Here is a 25,288-nt window from a genome sequence, read left to right as displayed (position 1 = left end):
CACAGAAACTGGATATTCCCAAACCGACCAGGATGGTGAACACTCTAAAAGAATATAAAAATGAACACAGCAGGCCCATCCATTGTCACAACAAGACCTGCAAATTTCTCTTAGTTCAGGTATCTCACTACGACCTTTTCAATCCTCCCGGAACAAGCTCGCGAGCGGCAGGTCCACGCTATCAGCCTTGTCTCCGACTTGTTTCTCCACCGGTTGATTGACCTTTTTGCAGTGAGTGGAATGGACCCAGGTATCTCTCTCAGCCACCTTCAAAGATGTAGTACTTGTCAGCAGCACCTGGTACGGACCTTCCCACCAATCAGTCAAACAACCTGAACGCAAGAAATTTCTGATCATAACATTTTCCAGGTTCAACATCATGACAGTTAGTTTCAGGCATATCATGGGACAACAATTTCAGTTTCTGCTGATGTTGCTTTAACTGCTTACTCATTGATATAAGATACTTTACAATTACCCTTCAAGTCTTCCTGTGGACTTATAATCAAATAAGGTTGTCTACCGAACAGTATTTCAAATGGGGACAGATCTAGAGTGGGTCTAGGAGTGGTCCTTATGCTATGTTGGACCAAATGTAACGCTTCTGGCCATCCTAGTCCAGTCTCTGCCATGATTTTACTTAACTTATTTTTAATAGTCCCGTTCATCCTGTCTACCTTGGCACTGGCTTTCGGTTGGTAGGGGGTGTGAAGTCGGCTATTAATACCCATCAGCTTACACATATTTTGAAAAACATCAACTGTGAAATGAGTACCCCTGTCACTCTCAATGATTTTAGGGATACCGCACCTGCATACAAATTCCTAAAACTATTTTCTTGGCAGTAAACGCAGCAGTATTAGTGGCCGCTGAGTAGGCCTCAACCCAATTAGAAAATACATCGGTGCACACTAATACATACTTAAGATTCCTGCAGGGTGGTAATTGGATGAAATCAATTTATATCACCTGGAAAGGTCCATCAGTCGGTGGAATGTGGGACGGTTTGGTAGGGATCGCTTTCCCTATGTTCTTCCTCAAGCAGGTCAGACAGGACATTGCTATCTTTTTTGCTTGTGAAGAAAAACCTGGTGCGCACCAGTATGCTCTCACTAACTTGCACATACCTTGTTTTCCCAGATGAGTCAGACCATGTGCTGCCTCAGCCAGGCTAGGGTAATATGCCTTGGGGGCTATTGGTTTACCTTGTCCGTCCCTCCAGAGCCCGGAAGACTCTTGCCCACATCCCTTGGACTTCCAAATGGACTGAATTGAACACAAATTTTGCATCTCAATTAATTTCAGCATATCAATTGTTTGGAAAGACATAATTTTTTTCAGTGGGAGAAAACATTTTTAACCCTGCTGCCCATTTTGCAGCTTCATCGGCTCTGTTGTTGCCCAGTGACACCGGATCATCCTCACATGTATGGGCTTTCAGTAGCGCATGCAGGGGGGGGGTTCTGAGTACCCAGAAACCCCCCCTGACTAAACCAATTTTTTTTTTTCAGAGACAGAGACAACCTTGTCTCTGTCTCTGCACTATCAGTGGGCCACCCTTGGAGCTGCCCAGCCGCTGCCTGGTAAGCTGTTAGCGCTTCTGAATCAGGTGGCTTTCATACTCCCTGATGCAGAAGCGCTGACAGCTGAACCTGCAGTTGCCGGGCAGCGCGCAGTGATCACCAGGGCCTGGACGGAGGCCATCAGGGACTGACTGGAGGCCCAGACAGAGAGGGGGCCCACTCGCTCCGACGCTGCCGCTGCCGATCCCCGCGCCCGCTATGCAAAGCACAAGCATCAGTTAAGTGTGGGGTTTGGGCTGGCTGTCTGGGGGTAGGCTGGCTATCGGGCTTGGGCTGGCTGTGTTGGGCAGGGGATGGCTATCTGGGGATGGCTGAGGCATGCTGGCTGGGGTGGCACCTGTATCCGGTGCAGGGGCTGCCTGGCTGGGGATAGCTGGCTGGGCCTGGGACAGGCTGGCTGGGGTGGCTATCTGGTGCAGGGGCTGTCTGACTGGGGCAGGGTACTGTCTGGCTTGGGCAGGGGCTGTCTGGGGCTGGTTGTTTGGGGCTGACCGGGATATATGGAAACCCCCCCTAAAAATCCTGTGTTTGGCCCTGGCTTTACATTTAATTACTGCCACTGCTTTGGGCAGTTGGATTGCTTCTAAAAGATGTTTTATGTGTCGGGAATGTGCAACTGGTGTGCCTGCTGCCGTCATAAAGTTTCTCAGACGCCATAGAACCCCAAAATCGTGCACCACCCCGAACGCGTACCTCGAGTCAGTGTAAATGTTAGCAGATTTGCCTGCTGCTAGTTCACACGCTCTAGTTAGTGTTACTAACTCTGCCACCTGGGTGAGTGAGGAGGACCAAGAGGTTTAGCTTCTATGATGTCTGTCTCATTTACAACAGCATAACCTGTACATAATTCACCTGTGTCTGTTTGTCTATGACAACTCCCATCCATATAAAAAGTGACATCCACATTCTCTAAAGGTGTGTCGTGTATGTCAGGTCTAGTAGTAAAGGTCTGATTCAGATATTCCATATAATCGTGCGTATCATTATGTCCACTGAACTCACCTCCCGCCAGCAACTCGCCTCCTTCCACCCTTTGTACATCATGTTGTACATATGGTAAATACGTTGCTGGATTCAGTGTGCTGCAACGTTTAACAGTGATGTTTGCGGGTGCGATTAGAGCTAGTTTCCATTTGGTCAACCTAGCCAAAGAGACGTGTCTGGTTTGAGCTGAGTTCAACAGAGCAGATACAGCATGGGGAGTGTAGACAATCATATCATGACTCAAAACTACGTCCTCACTTTTACTCACCAATAAAGCGGTAGCTGCTACACTTCTCAAACAAGTGGGGAGTGATCTTGCCAGTGTGTCCAACTGGGCACTGTAGTATGCTACGGGCCTACTGGTATCACCATTTTTTTGTGTAAGGACACCTGCAGCACAACCATCGGCTTCCGTACAATACAAATCAAAAGGCTTTTCACAATCAGGTATTCCCAATGCAGGAGCTTTTGTCAGACTATCCTTAAGATTAAGAAAAGCCTGCTCTGTTTCCTCTGTGTGTATGACACGATCGGGCTTTGAGGAAGAGACTAATTCCTGTAAAGGCAAGGCCAAAATAGAAAAACCTGGGATTCACATTCTACAGTATCCACACATTCCCAAGAAGGTACGAAGGTGCTGTTGATTCTGCGGCAGTGTCATGTTCTGTATGGCCTGGAATCTATCATTTGTAAGATGTCGTAACCCCTGGGTTAGGCAGTGTCCCAAATATTTTACTCTGGATTGGCATGGTTGTAGTTTGTCCTTAGCCACCTTGTGTCCTGTATGCGAGAGATGAAGCAACAAAAGTTTAGTATCATTCAAACATGACATAAACGAGTCAGAACATAGCAATAAATCGTCCACATATTGAATTAGAACAGTTCCATTGGCAGGTTGAAAAGATTGTTAACAGTCGTGCAATGCCTGGGAGAAGATACTGGGGCTGTCTATGAAACCTTGGGGTAACCGTGTCCATGTGTATTGTACAGCTCTGTATGTAAATGTGAATAGATACTGACAGTCAGGGTGGAGAGGCACAGATAAGAAAGCAGAACAGAGGTCAATGACAGTGAAATGGGTTGCATTTGGTGGGATCTGCATCAGGATGACAGCTGGATTTGGCACTACAGGGAATTGGCTCTCTACTACCTTATTAACACCTCTAAGGTCTTGGACCAGCCTATAACCCCTCCCACCACTCTTCTTCACCGGGAAGATGGGACTGTTGACTACACTAGCTGTACGAACTAAAATTCCCTGTTGCAATAATCGCTCAATTATTGGAAAAACCCCTAATTCTACCTCCTATTTTAGTGGGTACTGGGGAATTTTTGGAGCTTGCCCACCGCTTTTTAAATCTACCATTACAGGACTTACATTTGCCATTAATCCAGTGTCCTCTCCATCCTTAGTCCAAAGAGAATCTGGAATTTGGGACAACATTTCATCTACCAGAGATGGATTTTCATTTAAACTTGTAGAGTGATACATTATCCTTTGGGGAGTGTCCAACATATCCCGCACCTTGTGTGCAACTCTCTCTGGGATATCTAAAAATACACCATCAGGGGTGCAATATATAACACATCCCATCTTACATAACAAGTCTCTGCCCAGCAGGTTAGTAGGAGTCGCAGCAGCCAGAAGGAAAGAATGCCTGGTATGCAACGGCCCAATAGTAACCTCTGTGGACTTTGTTAAAGGAGAATGTTCCACTTTACCTGTTACACCCATTGTTGGTACTGTCTCGTTGGTCACCTGTAAATTAACGGGAGATTTTATCTCTGACCTGGTCGCCCGTGTCTACAAGAAAAGGATATTCAGTACCAGCTACATCAACCATCATGACCGGTTCTTCCCTAGTACTTCCCATTAACCTGACTATCTGTAGACTACAGGTATGACCTGACCCCTAGCGTTGGCTACCATTCTGCAATAAAGCATTTACGGCCACAATTGGAGCTGGTGCCTGCTGGATATTTGCTGGTCTCTGTGCATATCCCTTATGGGGATGTCCAGGTCTTCCCTGATTTGGGGTTCCTACTCTTTTTACTGTACAGTTTCTACTTAAGTGTCCTGTTTGTTCACAATTAAAACATGTTCGTGGATCGGGTGAAGACACGTGTTGTTGTGAGGTTTGAGCAGAGGGTAAAGGTGGTGGATATGGGTAAGGATAATGTGGGGGATATGAGGTTTATGAGTAGTATGGGCCCTGTGGTTGTATAGGGTTTGTGGAATAGAGCTGTGTTTGTTGTTGCGTGGGGTTAGTGAGGGTATATAACTGTTCAGTTGTAAGTGCATGTGCAGATGTGCGTGTGCAGATGCGAGTGTGTCTGTTGGCTGTGATGTTACCGTCATTCCCTCCAGTGCTTGTATACTGACAGTCATTAGTTTTTCGCTCTGGATCTCTCTCTTCTTTGAGATGTTTTTATCATGTTCTATGGCAGATTCTATGAGGGTATCTATTGCGATTCCCCTCCAGCCAGGTTGTGAGGTCTGAACCAGAGTCTTTAAATTCTCTTTCAGACCATCCATGAGTACCGTGACTATCATTCCCCTGTGGTGAATGCTATCTTTAATATCTTCTAACCCAGTGTACTGGGTGATAGCCTGCAGAGCCCAGTCGCAATAATCTTCTGCAGATTCACTCTCCTTTTGCTTAATGGTGAAAATTTTGTTCCAGTTAACTACTACCGGAAAATATATACCCAATTGAGTTACAATGCGGGAGATGTTACCTCGGTTTACTTGGTCTGTTAAGGGAATGTCACCTTCCAATACACAATCCGTGATAAATTTTGTCACGTCGGTATTGCGTGGTAGACAGGCCCTTAACACCACACGCCAATCTTTATTAGTTGGCTCATGAGAACTACCCAAATTTCTCAAAAATCTTTGACATTTGGCTAGCTCCTTTTTGGGATCGGGGAAGTCATTTATGATGGAATTATAATGGACTACTACTGGGGGGGATACTACTGTGGGCACTGCATCGTGGGGGACCACTACTTGGGACTACTACAGGGGGCACTGCATCAAGGGGGATTCCTACTGGGGGAACTATATAAAGGGCTCACTACTGGGGGCATTGCATAGGGGGGACCATTACAGGGGGCACTGCATAAGGGGGACAACTACTGGGGGCACTGTAAATGGGGGACCACTACTGGGGGCCTGTATAAGGGGAACTAATTGGGGGCTGCATAAGGGGGACCACTACTGGGGGCCTGCATAAGGGGGACCACTACTAGAGGCACTGCATAGGGGGGCTGTATAAGGGGCACTGCATTAAGGTGCAAATGGAAAGAAATGTTCCCAGTGACAAGAAAGGGGTTTGTCATGTCACACCCAATTTTTCAGTGGCCATGCCCATTTTTCGCAGACACGCGCACATAGAGGGGAGGTCTCCATTTTCAAATTTGCCCTGGGCTGGGCTCCAAATACCTTAGTTACGCCACTGTCTGCAGCATATGTAATTGTATAGTTTCCTCCAAAATGTATTTGAAGCAGAGTTCCTAACCTCTAAAACATTGTCTCACTACCCTCTCCACATGTAGTGACAGCAACTACTGTATGAAGGAGAAGCCACCAACAGCTTCTTAAATGATCCTATATGCAAGTGTAGCAGCCAAATACCACACTCCCAATTTGAAGAGTAAAAGGATATTGCTCTCACCTCTCATCTGCTAAGATATGAAGCGGTGGAGGTGGGAACACCTGAAATGTGACGAAATGTTCAAGTGGGGATGGGGGCCCGCGCTGGCTATTGAGGTTTACATGATGCTAAGAGGAGGCAGGTGTGCTTCTACATTTCTCACAGAAATCCATTCATATAAAACAGACCGGTCTTTTTATAATGTTATACCCCTTTTCCACTCGCTAAATACCAGGGTTATTGCCGTGTCAACCCGGGTAGTGGCTCAGTGGAAAAGGCTCCTAAGAAAAATCTCGGAATTTCTTTCCGGGTCTCAAGCAGGGTCAAGCACAGTGGAAACGGGTAACCTGGGTCATCCGACCCGGGACCAGTTTACAGCATGCTGATTGGGTGCTATTCGGAAACTGTGAGGGGGAGATTACAGCCTCCCTGGACCGTTCTGGTTTTTACCCCCATCCCCACTGCAAACGGGGAGTCTGTATCCTCTCCCTGCCCGTCCTCCCCAGTGATAGCTGTGATATCACTGCCTCCCGAAAGGACCTTCCCCCTCCCCTGGAGTTTTCATAAAATAATAACCAATGCAAATCAGCAGACTTTAGACCAATAAAGGTAATTATAATGTAAATATATTTTTAGTTCCTATTTTTAATTCTCAAAGTGCGAAACTGATGTGGAAAGATGACCAGTATAAGCTTACCGATATATCATTCGCAACTTTTTACTGCTAATTACAACATAAGTGTATATAATCATAATATGTGAAGGACGGTAAAGCTGTTCTCTGATATAATTTTAGTTACTTTGTGGTTTGGAGTCTTTGATGTTCAGAGTTTCCAGACATAAAAGACTCAGCACAAGGTTTTACCACACAAGCTTTAGATGCATAAACCCAGCAAGATAGTGTTTCAGGATGGAACACACAATAGAGTCACACACCCCCTAACTTTTTAATGAGAAGAATGCAGAAGCCATAAGATATGTGTGAAATTAGGAAATGTTGGACTTCTTACTTATCACCAGCTACTTTGGGCCTGATTACGAGATTTACACTAATGCAATCACAACGGTAAACTCTTATGGATCACAGTTGCTAAAATATGTTAATGTCTCCCAAAGCTTCCCAGAGCATAGGGACGCTCACTGCTGCCTTCTCATATCCATCCGACGACGTGCCACAGTGTAAATATCATAACATTGTCACACATCGGACAGCCACGCAGCTTGTAAATCAAGTCTGATCTGTTTCAAACACTTCGGATCTCCTGCCACGCTGAGAGCTCTCAGCCTGTGAAAGATCACAATGGCTAATTTATGCATACCCATGAGACTGCGTCTAAATAGTCAGACACACCTGCATTATTCTAACCACCCCCCATTACCTCCCCCCAGATGCTGACTAACTGTCGCTCACTTTGCAAGTGAATCCTCTGAACAAACATAATCGCAATACAATTGCAGCATGGCTTTCACGCAAGGGCAAACAATCACTTGATCTGTGTAAATATCTTTTGACCAGGACCTTTCATACTTACCTGCTCTCACAAAATGGCCGGGAGCCTCCCAGATACGGCCGCCGTCGTGGCCACCCACACACCTAACACCCCCTCCATGGCCGCCCACTTACTGAGCAAAAGTTTATTAACATTTATTTAAATAGTGCTAGTATACTCTGCAGTGTTTTACAATTGGGAACAGAAGCAGTAATAAGACTGGGCAGTAACAGAATGTAAGATAGCTCTCGTCACAAGCTTACATTCTATGGAATTGTTAATGTAAGGTTGTATTTCCAGGGAAGTTCATTTTTCACTGCACTTTGCGATAAAAGGTTAAAGGACTAATTTGGAGGAAATATCAGCACAAAATATTTCCATGGCTGCAGATAGATGTGGGTGTAATATAAGATAAAAACTTGCAGCTATGAGGTACCCCGGGTGTTGGTGTGGGTACAGATAAATCAAGAAACCAAGAAAAAGGGGTCCTTGCTTAGGAATGCACCTAAAGTGGCATGGACGTAATTATTATAAAACTTAACCTTTAATAGTAAATATTAATAAACAGACAGTTACAAACAAATTCAGCGAAATAAAATGGGTATAGATAAGTAGAGAAAATATTCAAGTAAAGAAAGTATTAAAATAAATGCTGTGATTACCACTATGTCACATTAACTGGGTGCTTATATAGAGAAAATATAGTTAAGTGCAAATATATCAGGATCTGTACAAGAACATGTATCAGTCTACCAGGGAATTGTAGCAGGATATAAAAGGATACAATATCTCATATTTCAACTTCACATCCCACTGACACAACGTATCTAATTATTTGGAACTATACAATTGATACATTCATTCAGCTATGTGTGATAATTAAATTCACAGTGCTGAATATATTTAAATAGTAAACGCGATTAAGCGTTCAATAACTGTATTAATTCTAATATAAATGCTCTCATACAATATGAATTAATAGATGAGGGAACTCAATTTATCATCTATATTGATAGATCGTTCAATAAGAACAGTAGTTCCAATAACAATTGTACTGTGATATATTGGATTGACAAACATGCTACATTAATTATTTTATTCACAGCACTGCATCTTAACTATTAATAAACTGTAGGGGCTACTGTAATAATAATCCTGCTGATAATAGCTTGTTCAAAAACTGTAATCAAATGCACTCACAATTATTCAGCAGTATGCATGTGTTCTAATGGATTTCACTGCTGTGATATATATAACAGCGCTCTGATGTCAGTTTTCTAATATATGAAAATAACAGGGATCCCGCATGTGTATTAAAACGCAGCGTGTTTCAACATTATCACTATTACACTAATACAATATTCAGCCCCACTCGTGGTCAGTAACACATGAGCTAATATGCGCTAAAGTTTACGTTTACGTCCATGCAACTTTAGATGCATTTCTAAGCAAGGACCCCTTTTTCTTGGTTTCTTGATTAATTTGTACTACGGGTCTGGGAATAGCACCCCATAGTCAAATATGCAATTGAGCTATTTCTATTAATATTATGGGTTATTTTGCATGAATATAATATTGATATTATTTTCCTTGGTGCGATCTTCTCTTTGTGTTATTGTGGGCACAGATAAGTTAGGTTTATATGGTACCATAGAATTGAGATGACAGCTCCAGCAGATCTTCCTTCATCTCTGGCAGTGACTCCACAAGCTTATTCTTCTCAGGCTGTAGCAGAGAGTTTAGCCCCATACACACAGTAAAATGACTTAATGTGACAGCCTTTATTAATACAATAATCTAGGAGATATTTTTTAAAGGGGGGTAAGAGGAATAGGGTCCAAGGAGCAAATAATCACCACACAAATTACAGTCAATGCAGTGCAAATGAAACAGATAGTCTTCAGTATCCAAGCTGTTGCAGCAACTCTTTGGCTATAACTATGGAATATAGAAGGGGGACAGGAGTGGGCGGAGCTGTGGTTAATATGGGTGGAGCTAAAGTGGGGGCATCAATTAGTACGTAACAAATTCTAAAAAAAATTGTCAAAGTTTGGGCTGTGGGGGTGGGTATTATAACATGTCAATCTATCATACAATAATATATAATTATACAAATACAAAAATATAGTAAAGAAAATTGCTGTAAATCCACACACTCACAGAAAACCAGAATCCATACTAAATATATAGGGAAAGCCACATAAATCCCCAACTGTATAGCTGTATTTCCCATTTACCCTGACTGCTACATGCGTGCAATCCCCAGCACTGCCCGTCGCTTACCTCCTTTCCCCCAGCACTGCCTGTCCCTAACCTCCTCCTTACCCCCAGCATTGCCTGTCCCTAACCTCCTCCTTGACCCATCTGCTATCTATCCTTACCCCCTCCGTACCCTTAGTTCTGCCTGCTCCTAACCTCTTCCTTACCCCAGTACTGCCCCAGCTGCAATCTACCCTTGCCCCTTACTACCCCCACCACCTGCCCCTAGCACTGCCACAACTATGGTCTGCACTTATCCCTCCCTGCCCCGAGCTCTGCCCACCCTAACTCCCTATCTAGCCCTAGCTCTACCACAACTTCTCCATGCCTTTACCCCCCAGCTCTACCCCTACTGATGATTGCCCTTAACCTCCTCTATCCCAACTGCTAAGTGCCCCCAGCCCTGTCCAAGCTGTTGCCTGCCCTCACCCCCCCCCAATATGTAATAGGACCCAAAATCAGTGAAGTAGGACCCCAATATATAGAACCCCCCAAATTAAAACTCATGCATTTTCCCCTGCACAGCGGCGCTGCTCTGACTCCAGCATGTCTCAAACATCACAGCAGCACCCTGAGTGTTCTCTTCAGCTCCTGAGGAAAGACAGACCAACCACCAATGGTCAGCTCCTCAGTGCTATATTTAAAGTTTTCTAAGCTCACTGCCTGCTCTCCCGATGCAGCCGCCTCATGCATATTAGATCTAGTCAGCCATGGACTTCAAGATGATTCTCCTCTCGCACCCCCACAATCATTCTTTTGACATTTTTTTACCATCACCATCCAAGGATGTGCCACCAAAATAGCAGAGCGGTTCTGCTATTTTGGTGTCACTCCATGGAATGTCATCACCTGGTGTGGCCCGAACCTCCCTAGTGATGCCACTGCTTCCATTTAGAACAGAAAAACAAAATTAAAATACCATGTATAGTGAAGAGCTATGTCTCCCCTGGTATGTATAACCATTGCCACCTCTCCACTAACTACACCACTGATCTCACTGCACACTGCTACCTGGAAACCAGCACAGTAATGTGGTGTACAAATGTTACACATAATAGAGGTTTAAAAAAGGAAGCTCTGCTGGTAAATACACCACATTAAACTGCTTTAATGATTAAAGTTGCTTTACATCAAAGTATCCCAACTGCTGATTCACAGACCTACTTCCATCATTGGTGGTTCCCACATCTTCTTCACACACCCGATGAAAACCACAACAAAAGCAAACACTCATATACCCAACAGCAAAAGAAACTTTAATTTAGCTGTGCCAATCCCATGTACATAGAGGCATATTCAATTGGGCGCGTTATTTTTGCAGTAAAAATTACTGCGGCTATAGTGACCAATTTGTCATTACTGCAGGTATGCACACTCCCGGTACCCGTGGTATCCAATTGAAAAAAAAAAAAAAAGAAATGTTCGCTGCCATTTTTACAACAAAAACTCGTGGGTAATTTAATTTAAAGAAAATAAATAAAAATAGCCTGTATAAGGGATCTGTGGAGTTAGCAAAGCAGCAACCAGCTCTGACATCAGCTGAGGGGAGTTTAACTCACTGATATATTGATCACATCACGTTTTACCATAGCAATCATTGCATACCTGCCTACTTTTGAAAAACCTTTTCAGGGAGATGGTGTAAAGGCCCCCATACATCAGAGATTGATTGCAGCAATCGTGCAATTTACAATCGATTGTGTATAAAAATCTTTCCCTTTTTCAATCGATTGTGGCATTTCTGCAATTGCAATCGATTGAAAAAGGGAGAGATTTTTATACACAATCGATTGCAAATTGCACGATTGCTGCAATCAATCTCTGATGTATGGGGGCCTTAAGTCACAGGTTCTCAAACTCGGTCGTCAGGACCTCAAACAGTGCATGTTTTTCAGGTCTCCTCACAGAATCACAAATAAAATAATTAGCTCCACCTGTGGATCTTTTAAAATGTGTCAGTGAGTAATGAATACACCTGTGCACCTGCTGGGTGACCTGGAAAATGTGACTTGTGTGGGGCCTGAGGACCGAGTTTGACAACCACTGGTGTAAGTAATGGTGCATACACATGGTCAGATTTTCCTTCAGACTTGAACGATAATGATTTTAAAAATCGCTCAAGAAAGAAAATGTGACGCACGCAGAAGAAAATCTGACATGTGTCCCTGCAACAATGAACGATGCACGTTTCCGCTTGTCAGATAACTATATCTGACATCTGTTCGCAGTCAGCTTTGGTCGATTTCATTCATTTTAATACTGTGTGAAATCGTTCAAATCATTGGAAAAATCGTTCATCTGACAGATCTGACCGAGTGTATGCACAATAACATCTATGAGTGCAAGTTAAAGTGGGCGTGTACGGCTACATCTGAGAGGCATCTCATAAAATTGTCTTAAATCCAAATGTAAATGAGCCCCAAAGCAGTTAGTAAGATCTATTTGTTGATGAAAACACACTGATACTATTCAGAAAATGCAAGTAGCCATAGAGATCATTGTGCCTTATATAACCAATGCAGGGAAATGATACTAATGATCCCATTTGAATGTATATATCTCTTTTTATTTACATAGAACAGCTTCATGATTGGGGTAAGGTGAAATCATGGAGATTGCTAGACTCTTCAGGGAGTCAGGGAGATTGAGACTTGCCAACTCTCCCTGAATTAGTAGCAATCAATGGTGGCCTTTGTGAGAATAGCAAAAAAGGGCAGACCGGTCCCTTGCAGGGTCATGGCTACTAGAGGAGGGAACCTCCACTACATAACCCCTACATATTTACATGGACATACATCGATCATACATGGACACATCAGTAACAGTGTTATTTTAGACACATAACACATACATACACAGCCAGTCAGTAATGTACAATATACTCTACACAGCAGGCACAGCAGCAACAAGCTAAACATGGCATTCTTCTCCAAATGATCTGTTTGCAGCCAGAATATCTTACTTAAGCAATAGAAAGAAAAATAAATCAGCAAAGAAATCAGAGCATTGGATGAATCTCTGTGTTCCCTAACGAAATGGAAAACAAATTTTCTTTAGATCAGTGTGACATTCTTCACCAGTCACCTTCCTTACTGAAACACTGGCACTCTCATATACTGCATTGAGTCATTACACATTTAAATCCTACAAGACCAGTTTTAATTCTATCCTGAGTCCGTGTATACACACAAAACTATCTTACCTGATGCAGTTTGATTTATTTTCTACTGGACACTTTCCTGAAATACAGAAATCAGCAATTTGTCTGAGGTCCAGCATCCACGAGTCTCAGTGGGTCCCTGATGTGCCTATTACACATGCCCCCCCCTACCTGCACACACTCGCCGCAATCCTGCATTGCTTACCACAGTAGACTTGTGGGAGTACGTATAGCAAGAAGGGTGGAAGTAAGCTCCATGGGACCCATCCAGCACCCTGGACACCTGATATGTAAATGATTTGGGATTCCACCCGAACGTTTTTCACATTTGTAAATTAAACAAACAATTTCAGTACCTTACTTCAGACATTAGATCAGCCATAATAAGAAAATGTTGAAATGTTAATAGTTTAGCTGTTCTAGAGAATTCGGGTATCTCAGACCATGGTTAGGGATAGTGTGGTAACATTTTCGGAAATAGTTTCACTTTACATTTTCTTATTCTCCAATAGAATAACATACGAAACCACCAAAGGAGGAGTGGACACATTCGACCAATTGTGCTCTATTGCTTCTTGCAGCCAAAAACCAAACGATTGCCCGTACGTGTATTTTATGGTGTACTGAATGCTGTAGGAATAAAAGGCTACGTGATCTACAGTGATAACAAAATCAGACAAAACCAAACTGTATTGGCCAGGCGTCTGTTTCTTCAACAGCTACTGTAGCTTACAGTCTGATGGTTCCATGGTTGGAGCACCGTTTGGAGTTACCAACTTTACCTCGTGAAACCCGGGCGTTATTGCAGTGTGTCCTTCAAGTAAACCCGGTCCCAGCACAACCTTCCCAAGGATTGCAACCGCACCTAACAGAGCGTACACACGGTCAGATTTGTCAGACTTGTCAGATTTGTCAGATGAACGATTGAACGATTAAACGATCTGAACGATTTGAACGATTGAACGATTTTTGACTGCATTAAAATGAATGGAATCGTCCAAGTCTGACTGCAAACCCATCAGATGTCAGATATCGTTATCTGACAAACGGGAACGCGCATCGTTGATCGTCCATCGTTCAGGCATGTCAGATATGAACGATTTTCCTTCAGATATGAACGACTGAACGATTTTTAAATCGTTATCGTTCATATCTGAAGGAAATATCTGATCGTGTGTATGCACCATAAGATGTGGTTTTTGTCCCATGTCAAAGTACTGGAAGATGTCATTCAAGTGTACACACTGTGAAACACCTATGTGCATGGCTCACAGTGCAATGTTGTTTTCAGACTGCTATTTTACTATTACCTTTCTGTGGATAATTCCCTTGAGTTCTAAAACATGTGTACGTTATTAGAATAAATATTCATTGATTAGCAAGATAAAACAATCATTAGGCGTACCTCCTTTCTGTTAGAGCTCTTATGCTATGTACATATTCAACAAATGGTGATAATAAAAAGTCTTAAATAAAAATAGAAAACAGTTCACCCCCAGGGTGTGTAAGTCCTTCCTTTCCAATGAAGATCCAAGAAGATAAAACCTTGAATTTTCTGTATGCAGTGGACACTCCTTGTGCTCCCATAAAACATAGATCCATATGTAAATTCAAGGGGAGAAAATGGAGGTCAGAATAGTGAAGTACAGTAATTTAATAACACTATAAAAATCCACAATAACAAGGATATACAAATAAAAATGAAATAACAATTCCACCATGGATCACCATGTATGTGCAAGAATCCACCAATAATAAGTTAATCAAGACGTACCAGAAGGAATGGATGTAGTAGTATATACACCTATACTCGCGTTTCAGTTGTCCAAAATTTTCCGGGAACAGAAATATATGCAGCCGAACTGGAGCCAGGTGAGTTCCTCTAGCATCCCAAACACCAACTGGAGTCTTGTACTTGTAACACCAACATGTTTTAACTCATATATATCAAGGTGTGTTTGGTCTGGTGGAGGGATCCAGCCTAAATACCTAAGCCTGCTTCCTCATTGGTTGATTGTGTTAAAGTGACATGTGCTTGTTAAAACTATAATTGATACTTAAAATACAATATGGAAGCAGATAGATGATTACAGTAAATAAGATGTAAAAAACTTGAAAATACCTTCCAAATAAACAATTAAAATTATCATTTGAGAAGCCAAAACAACTTCCAGTTTTGCTGTTGAACTGCAGAACGTCACTTCCGGTTATCGATCGTATTAAACAGAGTGTACAATCTCGTTGTTGTGTAACTATTTGGTGTGTCTACACCACACTGTCCCCTTAATGTACATAGCTATACATCCCCTTAGTAGCATTATTACTCACATGCCTATTGCGCTAATTACACACCCCCTGCAGTGGCACACAATAGGCCCTTCAGGAATTTCAGCTCCAGGCCAACGTGGACCTTTATCTGGCACTGGATGTGGGACAGGTATTTGGAGGTGTAAATGTTGATGGACAGGTATTTGGAGGTGTAAATGATGAGGGACAGGGATGTAGAGGTGTAAATGATGTGGGAGAGGGATGTGGAGGTGTAAATGATGTGGGAGAGGGATGTGGAGGTGTAAATGATGTGGGACAGGGATGTGGAGGTGTAACTGATGTGGGACAGGGATGTGGAGGTGTAAATGAGGTGGGACAGGGATGTCTACAATGGTAACTTGAGTTTCAGGACTGAACCATGAAAGAAGGTGGCCTGGTCTAATGAAACATTTATTTTTACATCCGAATGTGTGTATGCGTGTCGTTTACCTGTGGAAGAGATAGTACCAGGATGCACTATGGCAAGAAGGCAATCTGGCAAAGGCAGTGTGATGCTCTGGGCATTGTTCTGCTGGGAAACCTTGGGTTGTGTTGGAAAAACAAGTCCAAGCCATGGAGGCCCCACCAAGTAATTTACAGGACTTAAAGGATCTGCTGCTAATATACCTTGAATGGTCAGAGTTGTTTTAGCAGCACAAAGGGGACCAACAAATTATTAGACAGGTGTTTTTAATGTTATGGCTTATGGGCATATTTTCCTACATAAGTAGTTGCCATCAACTGAAATGTAACTACAATAAACTCCACTGGAGCGACTAACATAAATAAAACACCGTTTGTTGATAGAATAAAAAACACACTGATAAGATGATTAATGATTTCCTACAAAAACACTCAAAAATCAAATTACTGGAAGGTAAGCATTGCTTTGCCATTGTTGAGATGAAAGGAAATTTGAATTCCTACTTAAAAAGAGAGACCAAAGAACTACAACAATGTTTCTATAATGAAAATAGTACTATCAATAATAAAATCAGCAGACATGCTATGCCCTGATGGCAGTGGCCTCTTTCAGCAGCATAATGTGCCCTGCCACACTGCAAACATGGTCCAGGAATGGTTTGAGCAACATGAAAAAGTTCAAGGTGTTGACTTGGCCTCCAAATTCTCCATCTCTCAAACTGATCGAGCATCTCTGGGATGTGCTGGAAAAACAAGCCCAAGCCATGAAGGGCCCACCTCACAACTTACAGGACTTAAAGGATCTGCTACGAATGTCTGTGCCAGAAACCACAGGATATCCTCAGAGGTTTTGTGGAGTCTATGCCTCCATGGATCAGAGCTCTTTCAGCGGCACGAGTGGGACTTACACAATATGAGACAGGCGGTTTTAATGTTACAGCTGATATATGTATATGAACCAAAATGTTTGGCACTCCTCCCTATAATATGCTAATGCCTGGGTGCCCTCTCAGAAAAGCAATACTTTTCAAACACATCACATGGGGCAGAACTCCTTTGTCTTTAAAGCATCTGTACACGTCCACAAACATATTCTGACGTTTCAATCATCTTTAATGATTTTCCTCATGGATTAAAAAAAAAAAAAAAAAAATTATATATATAATTTACCTTTAATAGGCAGCAATACCATGTGTCCACCAGCCAGTAACACCATCTGGGACTGGGGTGATGTCATAACTGTGCGTCACACCTCCAGTGTGCTTAACGTCTATCACACACCACCCTTATGCTGCCCATTCACTAGGCGATTTCAACAGGCAATTGCATGATAATGACGTCGTTATCGTGCAATCGCTTGCAAATCATCCGCAAATCGGGCAGTAAAATGTTAAAAACGACCAGCAATACGTGTGCCCAATGGCCGTTAACACCTATGATCGCCCGAACATGGCAGTCAACCTGACGACCGCCGTCAGGTTGCCATGTTCGGGGACGATTGATCTGCATACACTGAACGTCTGAACGTTCAGTGTATGCACTTCACCCCTAGGGGGACGACAGCATGATTATGATGTCATAATCGTGCCGTCGTCCCCGCATCTATCAGTGGATGGGCAGCTTTAGGCATGTTTTGTAACTATGGAGACAGTGCAAACACTCTCCACCAATGCAAGCTCATATCAATCCAATGGTGCAACAAATCAGTTTTTCAGGTAGTTTCAATAAAAACTATAGAAAGTAAGGAAGATAAACAAAACAGAATAATATACCAGAGAACAGCATGAAAAACACACATTGAATGCAGACAGCGCCCTCTAGTAGTGAATACTTTTATATACCTTTTTTCTGTTTCATTTCAGGTCACAATGATTTTTTAATCAGCTACCCAAAAATTGTAGGGTACCATGTATAAATAAGTAGTGTATAACCATATTAGTTTATATATATTATATCAGCCTATAAATATATTCCAAACTAATTGCATAATTTAACACAGATACTGTAAAACAATCTTAAATAGAAACAATGCAAACTGAAAAAGCATAGGAACTCATTTGAAAAAGCACAGATAACGGACAACAAAAAACAGGTTGCAATGACAAAAAAAAAACAAAAAACTCAGCACAGAAACAATGTGACAATCATGCTGTAGATCTGCATACAGCACTGTAAGCCATAATAAGGTGACATTTCTCTGGCAGCAAGGCTGGTGAACACTGGACCATGGGATTGTAGTTTGGGGCTGGAGTTGGCACTTAAACTACACTAACTTTATAAACCAAACTCCTCTCCCCTGCAACCCCATGATGCCAGTCTACTTTTGGTGCACCAGGAGTAGGGCATGTTTGGAGGGGCTGCTAAACAGCCCTTGCTGTAGTTTATTTTCTGTTTATTTGTAATCTTATTTCCTTTGTAGTGAGGTGTCTGCACGCTGCTTGTGGCAACGTACAATGTGAGTGCAGCGGCTGCACAGAACTCTGTTCAGCTTGCCAATTTGCAGCTGCTGCGGCATGGGGTGCGCTGATGGCAGGGACCTCCAACAGCACTCAGTGTGACTGCCTGGACCCGGGAACAGTGTGCGTCTCGTCCTTTTAGAGGGTGCCGGGCGCTATCCTGGATGGTAGTGTTATCTTGCTAGGCAGTGTGCACCGCACAGGTTGCTTTCCCCTTATGTATGCGGGGGCAGGTAGTAGCACTTGTAGCATGGAGAAGAAATCCAGGGGAGAGGCCTCCCCTGGACTTGGCTGCAGCAATGGTAGAAAGTGCAGGCTGCTGAAGAAAGGGTAGCTGCTGTACTTTCTAGACCTGCAGGCTGCGATCCTTGGTTTCTGAAGTTCTCTTCTGAGCTCCTTTCCTCTGCGACTTTTGGCCTCTCAGGAAGGCTAAGTTGCCCAGTGTCCTGTGTTAATTTCCTGTGGCTGAGAATTTATGATGCCTCTGACTGCTATATCTAACGCGACAGGTGAGGACTATGACAACGCCAAACCTGTCAAGGCAAAAGGCGTTGTTATGGCTTTATTTTTCACTTGTGCGAAGTGTAATGTTGAATTGCTGTGTGTAAAAGTGGACTGTAGGCAAGGTCTAGTGTTGCACAAGAGTCTGGGGCTGCCGCGTCTGCTCCGAGGGAGCCAGTGTGGGCACAGACTGGGTCGGTCGGTCTCTTACTTAGTGAAGCTTGTGGCCCTTCAGCGAAAGGATCAGGCTTGGGCAGCAGCTGCACCTGTTTCCTCGATGCGTGGTTCCAGATCACCTGCTCCTGGCGGTGCGATTCCCCACTTTGTGATGGCTCCACTCTCGCTCCGTACCATGGAGCGTACAGCGGGAGGTTTGGAAAGGTTTACACTTATTTGGAATGCTTTTTCCAGGAACCTAAGCTGTGCATAACCATTTTTCTCATTCCAGGGCTCCGCTAGATGTTTCGGATTCTGTAAAGGAGTAGGACGACCTGGCTGAAACTGATGTCCCTGGGAGTGTGCACTTGGAATCTTCATCAAGTCACTGAGTGGAGGACCTCATTGGGGCTGTGCACCACTTTCTGGACTGTTTGGATGTGGATTCCCAAAGGGAAGCTTGGGGGTCAGTTCAATTGTTGCAAGGAGGTAGTTACTTTCCCTTCTTCTGCAGATGTCTCCACTCTCATCGAAGAGGCCTGGCAGTCGCCGGATAAGTAGTTCTCCCGTTCCTCACAAAATCACTTCACTTTATCCACTTTCGGATCATGTGTCCAAGCGAGAATTACCTTCCAAGGTTGACGTGGCTCTTCCTGTTCAGGGCTTGGCGTACTTAAAAGATCTGGTAGATAAAAAAACTTGGAACGTTGTCTCAAATCCATTTTCATGGATTCCGGGGTCATCATCCAACCTTTACCAGCCTCGGCGACACGAGTTATGAAGACTTGGGCTGACAAATTTGTCACAGAGCTTCACAGTGATTCGCATAGGAATTCCCCCATTGGACTTGGAGGAACAGCTTTGCGGTGCAGCTGATTATGTGTGCGAGGCCGTGCAAGATGGGGCTCAGGTAGCTTCAAGGGTTTCAGCTATGGCCGTCTCGGCTCTGAGAGCCCTTTGATTCCGCGCTTGGACTGCGGATTCAGAATCATAACGTTCCTTGAAATTACTAGTATCCAAAATGGATACTATTATCGCACAATAAACGAATGATCCAGGCACCAGTCGTGGTGTATGAAATACCTATCCCTCTGCTAGTAATCACAGTTACACACCTACAAAGAGGATTTGCCAACCCTCTTACACTGAATCATACAAAAGAAAAATAGCAGGTGGCGCTTGTAAATCACAACAGTGGATATATTAAACAATTTATTTTTGTATATCTATAGCAATAATTGCACAGCCTTATAATACTCCCGGGAGTGGGGCTAATAATACAAAATAAGAGAATGAATTCAAAAAACAAAAAAGCACATATAAAACGTCAAATAAGTGTCAGGCATCAATAGTAAATCCAGTTAATATTCACAGGGTCTCACTTTTCAATAGATCTTCCTTTAACAGTAGTAATCCAAAAGAGACTTCCTTGTTTTTTTGTCTAGGCCAGTGCTTCCCAACCTTGGTCCTCATAGGCGAAACTGGGAAGTGGTCCAGGGGTGCACAGGACCACCCATTAGCCCAGTTCGCCGATCCGCCGCTGCCAGCCCACCGCCATCCAGGGCCAGTCCCTACACTCTCCGACATCGGCTGCTGTGGGGCAGAGACGCACACTGGGGTCTTGGGGAATGGAGCAGACGCGCACACTGGGGCCTTGGGGAATGGGGCCGAGAGACGCACACTGGGGCCTTGGGGAATGGGGCCGAGAGACACACACTGGGGCCTTGGGGAATGGGGCCGAGAGACACACACTGGGGCCTTGGGGAATGGGGCCGAGAGGCGCACACTGGGGCCTTGGGGAATGGGGCCGAGAGATAAACACTGGGGCCGAGGGAATGGTGCCGAGAGACGCACACTGGGGCAGAGAGATGCACACTGGGGCCTTGGGGAATTGGGCTGAGAGAGACACACTGGGGCCTTAGGGAATGGGGCCGAGAGACTCACATTGGAGCCTTGGGGAACAGGGCCGAGAGACGCACACTGGGGCCTTGTGGAATGGGGCCGAGAGACGCACACTGGGGCCTTGGGGTATGGGGCAGAGAGATACACACTGGGGCCGAGGGAATGGTGCAGAGATGCACACTGGGTCCTTGGGGAATGGGGCTGAGAGACGCACACTGGGGGAATGAGGTTGAGAGCCACAGGTGGGCCTGAGGATGGAGAGGCCCAGGGGGTCCTGGTGAGAGACATGAAGGCCTGGGAGAAAGACAGAGAGCCTGCAGAACCACAGGGGGGCCAGGGGGTGGAGACATTGGGGGGTCTGAAGTAACACAGGGGAGCCTGGAGATACACAGAAGTTTGATCAGGGAAATTCTAATTTTTCCTGCACAAAAACCTCTGTTAATACAGTGTATATTATCTGGCTATGAAGATGACATGGGTTATATTTCTACGTAAACAGGCACCTTCCAGACAATGTGATCTTCTACATGAATAGTGAATACCGGCTGAAGACACTGCCCAGTGAGGCTCAAATTCTTCAGGAGGTTCCCAATTGCAGAGAAACCTCCATATAGGAAAGAAAAGACTTTCAAACTGACTGCGACAAAAGTAAAAAACAATATAATACAAATAGAGCGCAAAACCTATTTCCATGAAAACATATACAAGAAAAAATGAGAATAAATCACCCTTAAAGTCCAGACAAATGATGTCTGTGTAAACCTTGGTGATTAAACATCCTAAGGATATAATTGGTCAATCCATAAAGATTCTTCTTATTCAAATGGACCATATAGTAGATGGTGACTCCAATGCATATAGCACCAACATCAAAGGGATGACATAAAATGAAAAGAAAAAAACAAATAGTGCAAACACCTTTATGGCAATAAAAAGGTGTTTAATAGATAAAAAATGCACTCACAAACATAGTAAAATAATAAGCATATAACAAACAGCATGTGTGGGGGGGAATCAGCATATACTCATCGGGCCAATTGAAAAACAGGATGGTAATCAGTTCCGGATACTCCTCAATCCTAGGCCAACAACGATGGATAGGTAGCCCCCCCAACCACATCCAGTAGTCAATGCAGCCACACCGCTTAATGCGTTTCAAACCAAGATCGGTTCTTCCTCAGAATCCATGCTTGAGCACAGATGTGTTCAAGTATGGCTATGTTTAAAACCTGAACTGTTCGTGTGCCCTGGTCTAGGCTATCACATCTCTCCTCCCGGAGGGAGTCATTGCTCCAGTTCCACCACGGGAACGGAAACTGGGGTTTTACTTCAACTTGTTCCAGGAATCGATCGGCTCTTTTGGGTCAATCTTGAATCTTCGCGCCTTGAACACCAGGTTAAGGGTGGATCGTTTTTGGCTGGAATCTCTCAGATCAGCTATCCACAGCATGGAGGCCAACATGTTCTAGAACTTCCTGGATGTCAGGGATGCGCATCTTCACATTCCAATTTGGGAAGGTCATCATTCTCTCCTCTGTTTTTCAGTCGGATCCGATCACTATCAATTCCAGACAATACCATTCATATAGCCACGGCTCCGCGAGTGTTCACCAGCTCATGTCAGTCATAGGGAGCTTTCTGCGCAGGGACAGTATCACCATCTATCTTTTTTAGACAATCTCCTTGTGAAGGCGGATTCAGCTTCACAGTTACAAAAACACCTAGAGTGCTCAAGCACAGGTACTGGAGGCTGCACTTCGAGAGATCTTGCCTAATCCCTTGTCAGCACCTGCAGTTCATGGGGGTGGTCTTCGACACCTCTCTCCAGCAAGTTTTTCTTCTTAGAGTCCAGGTCATGATGGTGCTTTTGGTGCCTTGTCTGTCTATTCTGTTGTGCATACCATTGTTGGGCACTATGGTCTTCACCTTCGAGACCAATCAGTACACCAGACTCCGGACTCCACTCATGAGAATTCCAGTGAGAGAATCTCCAATCTTGGACAGGGTGCTTAGCGTCCCTATCCTCAGCTTCTCATTCTGTCAGACGGCACCCATCAATGTCTCCATTGATGTCTGGTTTCTTATCTCCTTCAGATTGGGTCATTGTGACCACCTACGCTAGTCTCCTGGGTTGGGATGCCGTAACATTTCATCTTCAGCTCCGAGACCTTTGGTCACTATCAGAGACAGCTCTTCCGATCAACGTGCTCAAGCTCCAAGCTTTTTTTCTGGCTTTCTTGGTCGCTTAGTTCGTCCTGGCTGGTCCACATTCTGTCAAATACTACCATGCAGGTGGCATGTGTCAGAGAGGCACGAAGAGCACCGCAGCAATGGCGAAGGTGGCCTGAATCCTGTCCGGGGCAGAGACTTTTGTTCCAATACTCCCAGATACATGGATGTCTTCCAACAGTTCGTTTGGAAGTGTAGCCTTCCACAGGTGGATCTCACGGCCTCCCGACACATCTTCACACTTCCCTGGTTTTATGCAAGATCCAGGGCACACACTGGCTTATGCAATGGATGCCACAACTGTCGCATGAGATTTTCCTCCGACCCCACTGTTGCCTCGGGTACACAAGCGCATCATGGATCAATGGGTGTTGGTTATCCTAGTGGTTCCAAACTGGCCATGCAGGTCATGAAATGCAGACATTCTGAAATGTCGGTAGGTCCCAGGTGGAGTCTTTCACTTTGACTAGGCCTCCTGCAACAAGGTCTGTTTCTCCAATGGAGAGGGCTCCATACCTCCAAGTTTCACCTCTCTCGTTTCTTGGACTTTCCTTAAGTGGGGTTTGGGAGCCAGGCTAAAACTTAGTTCTTTGGAAGTTCAAATTTCAACCCTGTATTTTTTTCTAACAGCAGTTAGCTCTTCTTCCAGAAGTTTGCACCTTTTTGCAGGGCATGGTGCATATTCTTTCTCCGGTGGCACTGTTCATCTGGTCCTATTTACTCTCAACCAGGTTCCATTTGAGCCTTTAGATTACACGGATCTTCAGTTCGTTACTTAAAAGCTGGTATGCCTTATGGCTATGGCCTCATCTCAGCAGGTTTCAGAGTTGGGGGCTTTGTCTTGCCAGCCACATTTTCTCTTGTTCCATGACGATAGACCGGTTCTCCATACGGTTCAGCCAATACTTTTTTTAGTTTCCCACTTAAACTAGGAAATAGTCTTTCCTGTTTTTCCTTCTTTAGAGACTTCCTGGGACCGGGATGATCTAGCTCTGTGGTTTTACTTGGACAAGACTTCTGTTCGCTACACAGATTCTCTACTGGCTCTTTACTACGCTCATACACAGGGTTGGCCAGCTACAAAGCAATCCATTGCGCATTGGATCCGCTCAGTCATCACTCTAGGTTATTCTAGTGCGGGGCGACTGGCATCATACCGGGTGTCAGCTCATTCCACAAGTTCGGTGGCGACCTCCTGGGCAGCACAACATGGAGCTTCAGTGGAACACGTATGTCATGCTGCTGTCTCGTCTCCTGTCCACGTTTGCTTGTTTCTAGTGTTCAGGGTTTTGCCTCAGGCAACACTCACTTTGGGCATACAGTTCTCCAGGCAGGCAGCCTGAGTGTTCCCTCCCCTGGGGAGGCTGTCCATTGGTCCAGTGTTCCCCAGCCTTGCTGCCGGAGAACTGACAAAATCCTTTTATATATGCATCATCCCGTCTCCTCTGCTACCTCTCTGTGCCTGTTCCCATCTTGCCCACCTCCTTAATCTCTCCCTCTCATTTGGCACAATCCCTTCTGCTTTCAAACATGCCCTCATCTCCCCCATTCTTAAAAAATCTACCCTTGAACCTAATACTCCAACTAACGACCCATCTTTCTCCTCCCCTTTGCCACCAAACTCAGACTGTAGGCGGTTGTAAACAATACACATTCTTTTCTCCCACTCCCTCCTTGACCCTTTTCAGTCTGGCTTCCGTTCTCTTCACTCCACTGAAACTGCCCTCACGAAAGTCATCAATGACCTCCTTTCTGCTAAAACCAGGGGCCACTACTCTCTGCTCACTCTCCTCGACCTCTCTGCTGCTTTCAACACTGTGGACCACCCTCTCCTGCTCAAATCTTTCACTCCCTTGGTCTACGTGACACTGTCCTCTTACCTCTCTGACCAATCCTTTCGTCTCCTCTCATGACTCCTTCCCAACCACACCCTCTTACAGTAGGTGTTACCCAAGGTTCTGTTCTTGGACCTCTTCTTTTCTCCCTCTATACATCCTCTCTAGGTGAACTCACAAGCTGTTTTGACCGCCAATATCATCTTTATGCAGATGATACTCAGATCTACCTTTTCTCCCCTGACATCTCCCCCTCTCTCCTCACTCGTATCTCCATCTGTCTCTTTGCTATATCTTCAATTTCTTAAACATAATGTCTAAGACTGAGCTGACCATCTTCCCACCCT

This window comes from Taudactylus pleione, unplaced genomic scaffold (assembly GCF_031769625.1).
Source record: "Taudactylus pleione unplaced genomic scaffold, aTauple2 ptg000017l, whole genome shotgun sequence".
NCBI classification, from domain to species: Eukaryota; Metazoa; Chordata; class Amphibia; order Anura; family Myobatrachidae; genus Taudactylus; species Taudactylus pleione.
Note: the sequence above shows the minus strand (reverse complement) of the source record.